This window comes from Morone saxatilis, unplaced genomic scaffold (assembly GCF_004916995.1).
Source record: "Morone saxatilis isolate NCDOM2014 unplaced genomic scaffold, NCSU_SB_2.0 Contig18, whole genome shotgun sequence".
Taxonomy (NCBI): domain Eukaryota; kingdom Metazoa; phylum Chordata; class Actinopteri; family Moronidae; genus Morone; species Morone saxatilis.
Window position 1 is genome coordinate 11,781,710 of NW_023339740.1, and position 8,885 is coordinate 11,790,594.

Below are 8,885 nucleotides of genomic sequence, written 5' to 3' on the forward strand. Positions count from 1 at the left end.
CCTTATACACCTTCTCCACTAAGGCAGTGTGGGGCTGGTGCCTAATCTCTAATCACTTCTTAACTTTCAGCAGCCAAAGAACCGGCTCTCAGCCAGGAAAACTGGTTCCACCCCAGTTCAGCAACACTTTGCTGGTCTAAAACCAAGAACCACTTACTTCAGGGGCTGCCTTGTGGCCAGCCACATAAGTATTTATTAGCTGTTTAGTGAGCTACTAATTTCTCACATCAGTGATACCAATGTTGATGTTATGTAATGAAACATTGAATTAGCATAGCTACTAATTTCTCACACTGATGTTATGAACGTCAAACATTAATGTATACCACCAGTAACTTTAATGTTTTGCTTGATGAATGATGCTTGCTTGGGTAATGTTAGCTGACCAACAGCTAGCTAGCCAGCTAATCTTGTTAACAATAACTAACGTTTGAGCTATTAAGAAGTACAGTGATGTAACACCGTGGCTCTCTGAAATGGCACTTGTACCCGGTTGGTGGAAAGAGGTAATAGTTCTTCTTTTCTAGATGATTTACCAAACTATTCCTTTAATCTTACAGTTTAAGAACATAAATCTGCCTGATTTTTACTTTCACTGCTTCATATATGTGTATTTTGCTTGTACCACAAAGAGCCTGTCAAAAAATACACTAACTAGAACTTTGTACTTTTCTCAACCTGTATTTAGGGATGTGACAGAGTAACTGATGTGTCTTGGAAAATCTTTTTTCCCTTCGGGACTGGCAGGGCTTGAATAATGTTTTGTTTGTTCACATATTTGCAAATTCTTTATGTGGTTTGTTTGATGCCACTGCGAGCTCTGTCGTGATCCACCAGAGGAACTCGTGCTGTCTGGACGACCAGAACAGTGATTCACCGCTTTACAGTGCTCCAACGCAGGGTCCTCTGTTCTTCACTACTATATTTACACTTTTTTTTGCTTGATGTTGGAACGGACAATACAGTCACACACATATAACTATAAACACACACAGTCCTGGGTCACAGAGTGCAGACACACACCAGAGCTATGAGTGTCGTCTGGCTTCGGTCCACGGGGACAGCTGAGGTACGAACCAGGCGATGGAAGCAGCAGGAGAATGCCACATTAGTCTCCCCCACCTCTTTGCACCAACACACACAGAAAGAGAGACAACACATGTCCCCACTTGCACAAAAGCAGACTACAGCCTACTGTTCCTTACTCATATACACACAATGACACACTCACAGCTGAGCGCACACTAGTCACACACACAAATGCACAGCTGAGCACATGTCTATACAGGCTGAACAGATGCAGATCGTTGGGAGAGGTGGGGTTGTGCTCCAGGAACATTTGCCCACCCCAACCCACCAATCTACATTCCACACAGACTGCAAGGCAGATGAGCTGTGCATGTGTGCATGCTGTGTGATATATATTTTTTTTCTCGCATAAGGAATTTTGTTGAGACCTTTAACTTCATCTCACTGGAAACCTTAGCTGCCCGTCTCTTCCTACAGTTACTGTATTTACTGCCTGTATATGCAGCACCCATATTTAGGTTTCCTTGTCTTATTTACATGACCCGGCTGGGTCACAGTTGGGACTGGAATAGAGGATGACTCATCCCCTGTCTACAGAGATGAATCTGACTGTCTGTTTCTCTATATGTGCGTGTGTTTATGTGTGTGTAAGTTTGCATGTGTTTTTATGGTTGTGTCTTTCCAGTTCTCTTATAGCCTCAAGGTAGCAGGTCTGCATGGCAACACTCTCGGAAAAAGGACACATCAAAGCAATCATTTTTGCAATATCTGTAAGCCCACCCACTCAAAAGCTCTGCGGTGGCTATTTTCCACATTCTCTTCTCCGACTGTTTGAAATGAAGAGGAGGATAAATATTTATTATAAAAATATGTAGTTCAGAGTTTTATTGTTTGTGATAAAATATTGTTTCATAATAACCCATGACTATTTTTTCCATCTATTCACATATATTAATATCTCTCCCTACTGTACAAAAATGATCCATAAAGAAACAAACACCTCTGACGCATTAACTATTAACTGCAAAGTAAGACAAGTTCGTTTATATAGCACCTTTCGTCAACATAGCAAAGTGCTTTACATAACACATAAAAAGGTAGTAGGACAAGATATAAAAGAAAGGGAATATCAAAAATACAATATAGTAAGCGAAATACACTTTTATAAAGTGTAAAATATAAACTGACAGGTATTAAAATATTTAAAAAAGCAGATTAGAAATTTAGGTGTCAATTGAGCGAATTTACAGCCCAGTGCAGTAATTAAATAATTATAGGACTCTATCTAGTGCTGTCTGTTTTGTATTTTTACGCCAGTACTCATGTTCTTAGCCCAACCTCTGTTATGAAAGGTAGGTGGAGATAACAGTGTATGTCCTTATATGTACTCATTACTACTGGAAGCCACAAATGGCTACTTCGCCCTGCAGTTGCCAAGTACTGTCCTCAGAAGACTTCATAAAACACAGTTCACTGTATACTATCCCACCTCCTCTTCTGTCTACATGTTATTCTCCCACTCTCTGCATCACACACACACACACACACACATACATCCACTCTACGCTGCCATGGTTACAGTATGTTCTGGTCAGCGGGGTGACCCAAGACTGTCCACTTTACACATGTCACTGTGATGCACCAATAGCTTTGGCGCTGCAAAGTGTTTATGTTCTGCCCTAGATGTGTATCTGTCTGTGGTGAAGCTGGGGACTCGTATTGTCTGGTAAGGCACCTACAGTCTGGACGATGTTGTCACAACCTTTCTGTTGCTGGGTGAATGAGATATTTATGGTTGGTTCGGGTTTCACCGAGAAAACGGGACAACCTAGCAGAGAATTTTTGGAGTTTGGGAGTCAGTCATCCGCTGGCATAAACCTTTTCGGGCCCTTGTTGCTAAGCTACCTTTAGTTTATCTCTCCTTCTTGGAGCTCGGGTCAATACTGACATTCAGGTGGCTTCACATTAATTGACCTGGTTTCGGGGAATTTGTAAATCAGGGACATTGCATTTGTAAAGCAGAAAAGCAAAAACAACATGCAAATGTCTGGTTCTCGTCTGCCCCTTTGTAAGTTTGTAGTTATATGTGTATATGTACACAACACAAGCATGTGCACTGTGTCTGTGTTTGCATCAGTGGAGTGGAGAAAACATAGACTCATCAGTTTCTGTCACATGCTTTGTCTTGTTTGTACTAATACTGAAACTGCTTTCCAAGTATAAAATTCAATATAAGCCAGTGTTATCAGCAAGAACAAAGAATTCTGTGAAATCGCCATTTTATGCAACTGTTGGTCAACCAGAACAACAATTAAGCGTGTTCCAGTCAGGCCATCTGTACTTTGAATGCTGTCGTAACAGCCAGTACTCCACCAGCAGTGGCTACTTGGTCAAGTCAATTCAGTGCTGATTATAGTTAATCTAGTTTGAAGACGACACACTGCATTACTTTGTCACAAGGGACAAAAGCTCCATTCAAATGTTCCCTGAAGTTATTAAACAGTACATTACACAGCAATGTTTGCAGGACAGGGTGGCACCAGTAGTGTACACTACACAGTAGATATCTATATATATGTTTATATGTTTGTGTGTGTGTATGTGTGTGGTGGAAGGGGGAAGCGGCGGGGGGGCGGCACTGGCCTCATTCTCTCCGATGTCCTCTTTCTCTCATCTATCCCTCTCTCCTTCATAGCAGCTGCTGGTTGAATTGTTGTCCTAAGTGCTTTTTCCATGGCAGAGTGTGGAGAGCCAGTTTCCGTCTGCTTCTGACAGGAAACACGCTGACCGGCTGAGGAGAGGAGAGGAGAGGAGAGGAGAGGAAGGTTTCTTTTGGCAGCCAAAGTGATGATCACACTTTGCATGGTGGATTCTCTTTTTCCTTTATCTCCCCGTCTGGCTTTCTGTCTGGCACATACACCCCCACACATATTCTGAGAGAGACTGAGGAAATGTTTGAACACAGCCCATCAGCTGGGCATCAATAATTCAGTCATTCTGCACTGCGTTAATGTTGATGTTTCACTGGTGGCTGAACACAGAAACTCTGTGCTATATTAAGACCTTGAGGCATTTTGTAAAACATCGCAGAACTACTGAAAACCGTACAGTGAGGAACATTTTGGAAGTGCTTAAAGAATAACACATGCATATATGCTGTTTGCTGTTTCTACTTTTAGGGCCCTCCCCAGTGGTTTTTTAGACGGAGAAGTTGATATTTTGGAAAATTCGCTTATAACCTTTCTTTCTCTGAAGTTTACTAATTCATATATTATACAGTATACTGTGAGTTTAATCCACACAAAAACCAAAGTGTAAAAGTGTCAAAGTTTGCTGTTTTATGCTGGGGGGTTACATGCCCGAAAGTTTCTTACACAGTGAATTAATGGAGTCTCCGCTGGTTGCCTGGCAATTGCTCAGAGCTAGGTACAAAGCCAGGTTAGCTGCTTCCCCCTGTTTCCAGTCTTTACGTCAAGCTAAGCTAACTGACTGCTAGCTGTGGCTTCATATTCAATGGACAGTCATGAGAGTGGTATCTTCTCATCTAAATCTCCCTCAAATCTAATATCAGAAAAGTATGGGGGTGAAGGGGTTTCCTAAGCTATTTGACAATCCGATAAGCAGTTCTGATGGATCATACTGGTGCCATAACTCTCTACCAGAAAGTCAATGTTTACAAATATTTCCCAAGATATCAAACTTTTGCTTCAACACCCACCGTTGTCTTATTTGAGGGGTGAAACCTTTGCTCATGGTGGTTGCATGGTGCACATAGTCAAGGTCAGAGTCAAGATTTGGCTTTGACCCACACACACACACAGATAAATACTGAACAAAACAGTGTGAGGCCTTCCAGATTGAACAGTGGTAGTCCATCCTCTATGTTTTCTGAGTGCACTGAGTCCTAAGTTCAAGAGTTCAGGGCTTAATGTTACTAATCCTGTCAGTTGGTGAAATGTACACTGGAAACGTGAGGCAGGCCGTGCAGTATTATGCATATATTGTAAGGGCAGTATAGACCGAGGATCCATAATGGCGTCTATATATATTGCTTATGTGAAAATGGCATGGGGTCACGTTTTATAGATAAGCAGGTGTGTGTACTGCATAGCCACGTGGACTCACTGTATATGTATGTCAGGAGTAGGACAGCTATTAGGCCTAAGACGTGACAGGACATGATATTGGCTGAGGGTAATATATGTTTGAGGAGTGAGCTCCACGAATGGAAATCCACACCAGTGGGGCATGCTGGTCTGTGGGTCATACAACCGTACATGGGCATAGTGGAGGCAGAGGACCATCATACCAACCCTCCACATGCACACACATCTATGTGGGTGTGTGCATCTGTGGCGGCGGGGGGAGGAGTGATGGGGTGGTAGTGCCAGCTGGGCAGCTTAAATATAGTGCGGAGTGGAGAATTGCACGGGACTCTAGGAACACATGACCGACAGTCCAATAGTAATTCACAGCGGATTTCTCTCAGCTTTGTCATAACTGACTAGACGAGAGGATGAAGATTAAACTGAGTTCTCTCATAGGGTCCTATCTGTGTCTGTCTTTAATGATGGAAGACTGATACTGTAGAAGCAAAGTGATTGTGCTGTTTGCAGATTAGGGGCAATGTTACAGGTGTGTCAGGTAGGGCTGTGTTACAGGTGTCACGAGGCCAGTAAGCTGAGGAGTATGTATGTGGAGCAGACATGCAAAGCTAGTGGGCCAGTGGGCTGAGAGTAGGAGGTGTAACGTGATGGGGATCAGACTGGCAGGATTAAAGAGCACTGGACTGACCTCAGCTAATGCATAGAACAGTAGAAAGGGATGAGGAACCGAAGCGAGGCCGCAGGAACAGCTGCACATTAAAGAAGGACCAGCACACTTTACACTCTCCTTCCCGTGCAACACACAGGCATATACAAAAACATGTTAGTGTGTACACATTCAACATACACAAACATAAACTATGGGAGTGATTTAAATTGGAGGATAATCTCATCCACAAAGTGGCTCTTTCACCTCATGTAATCTCAGTTTGGATTAGGATGGATTATTGGTTTACAAGGGCCTCCCTGGGGAGGGAGACAGACAGAGACCAAAAATATGGGTATCTGAGAAAATAGGAAGAATGTATTATTATTTAATATGTTAAATGTTATGGTATTTTATTATGAATGACTCCATTCGAATTCATCCTTATCTTTTGTCACATTTTGGGAAATATGTGTATTAGTTTTCTTGAAAAGAGTTGTGTTGTCATTGAGACATTATTGATTTAACAGACAGACACAGGAAGTTGAATTGTTTTTGGGGGGGCTTTTCCCTTTATTAGATATACAGCTAAAGATGGACAGGAAATGACATGCAGCAAAGGGCCACAGGTTGGATTCGATCCCATTGCTTCTGCAGCAAGGACTCAGCCTTGGTACATGGGGCACCAGCTCTACCAGGTAAGCTTTCAGGTTGCCCCAGGAAGTTGAATTTAAGTAAATACATGAGGATAATCCTTTAGTGTGACCTTTATTTAATCTGACACTGACAAACAGAGCTACAGAAAGTATATGTACACATCTTTTACACACACGCGCACACACACACACACACACACTCATGATAAGAAAGTCACATTCACACTGTAACTACTCACTATACCTACACATCCATGAAAGGCAGCTTATAAACCAAGTCATAATCTAGGCCCTTATAGTGGCCTTCAGAATGGACGTTGCGTGTTTGTGTCTGTCCAAATGCCAAAACCGACACATCCAAGTGCCTGTATGAGTAAATGAGCTTGCGTTTTGTATCCTCTCTCTAAGACTGGGTCAGTGGCCTGGAGTGAATCATGGAGAGAAAAAGCAGCATGACATTGTTGTGTCTGTGAGGAAGTCAGTGTTGTGCCAAAGCATCAAAAACTAGAGAGACTCTGTGCGGGAGAAGTGGAGCGTCGCGCTGCCCGATGTCACTGGGTCAGCAGAATCAGACCTGTGTATGTGTGCAAATGTGAGAAAGAAACAAGAGACAGGGAGAGCCACAAGTATGGTAAGTGAAAAAGAGAAGTGTGGGTGAGTGTGTACAGTATGTGTGTGGTTGTTTGTTAGCAGGTTGGAAATGAAATTAGGGCATTCTTTACAGCTGACCAGGGCAGAAGATGAGCTGGCAACAGAAGTAGGCTAAATAATCGTCCCCTATCATCAAGCGGCCTCTTGTTTGTCGGGGGGCATGAGGGGGAACAGGAATGTCCATGTGACTAAAACGTGAGAGCAACTGCTCACACATAAGCTAACAAGTTGTTGTCCCACTAACCTCAAAAGAAAGAAAGAACGAACTTACAGCGAGTCATTCCTCATGTTTTCTGTCTTTTAAACCGATTTTCAATTTTATTTTGAAAATCTTCTTTGTTTCTGCATCAGTTCCACATGTCCCTCTATCTCTTTGTTTCTCTTTCATTCACCCAAAACGTTCCCTCTCTCCTCAGCGCTAGAGCAGGCCTGGAGTCTGTTTGAAAAGGCCAGCAAACGAGACCACTGAGGGCCCTCATCGCATCTGCAGGGACCCATGTTGTTCATGCTCTGTTCATAGATGAAAAGGGGATTCCAGTGGCAGTCACATGCTCCCTGCAGGGCTAAAGAGGAGGCCACCCATTGCAGGGACAACAAGCCCTTCATGGTCTCTTTTGTGTGGATGCATACAGATTTCTATGGCATTGTGCAGCTCTTCTGTTAAAGGCAACCTGTGCACGATGTGTGCCTTTTCATGTTTGGTTTCACATGTGCAGGTATTTGTGCGTGTATGTGTGTGAGAGAGAGAAAGAAAAGATAAATTAATGTTTGTTCCTGGTCCTCAATTTCCTCAAAGTAGAATACACAAGCAGGCAGACGCATACAATGCGAATAATGTGAATGAACCACTGTTGAAGTTATAGTTAAATTTATATGAGCTATATTAATAAATAATATACTCACACATACAGAACCACGGTCATCTCCTGCAGACCATGGCGCACTTCCTCTTCCAGAGGCCTGTGTTGCTAAGCTGAGATTCGAAGTGACTTTGCATACTCTGTATCGCTCCATCACAAGACTGGATTGCCTTGGAGCTGATAATGTCCGTGACTCGTCAGTGGGATTTTTACGACCTTGTGTATGTGTGCGAAAATAAGACGGAATGGGATAGTGCCCTCACGATCTGCAGTCTCTGAGGAACCGTGCATCCGTCTCCAATGCAACCAGAACAGGGAAACCAACTCTCCTGTCCCTCAGAGAGTTTTTATCATGCTTCACTGAGGTGAACCAGGCCGGCAGCAAATCACGACGCAAATAGACAGACGAGTAAACAGGCTGACAGACAGACTGACTGATAGACAAAGTTTCTAGTTTCTGCAGAGTCTCTTTTAAGGCTAAGTTGAGACAGGGCATGTGTAAACAAATGCACAGCAGTGGTTGAGGGATGCAGATAAAGCGGGATAAAATGAGATCATATGTAAATGTGGGTTCCTGGTGCTCTACATAGCAATTACAGAGAGACGGAGAGACAAAGAGAAAAGAGCAAGTGAGAGATCATACAAGGGGATCATAATGGAGTGTCTGTGTGTGTGTGTGTGTGTGTGCATCAGAGGGGTGAGCAGGTTCAACAGGTCCCATGTTGGGCAGGAGGCTTGTGAGTGTTCAGGTGCTAGAATCCTATATCAGAGCCAGTGCTGACCATGGGTCTATATCAAGAGCCGGCTAGGGTTTCAGCCCCAGGCGGCGATGAAGGATTATTCTGACAAAGACGAGTTCTGGCCAGCCTGAAATAACTGATCCAAACTCGCTCCGACTTTCGCGCACTAATGAAGAACAGAGGGGGGAGGGGGGAGG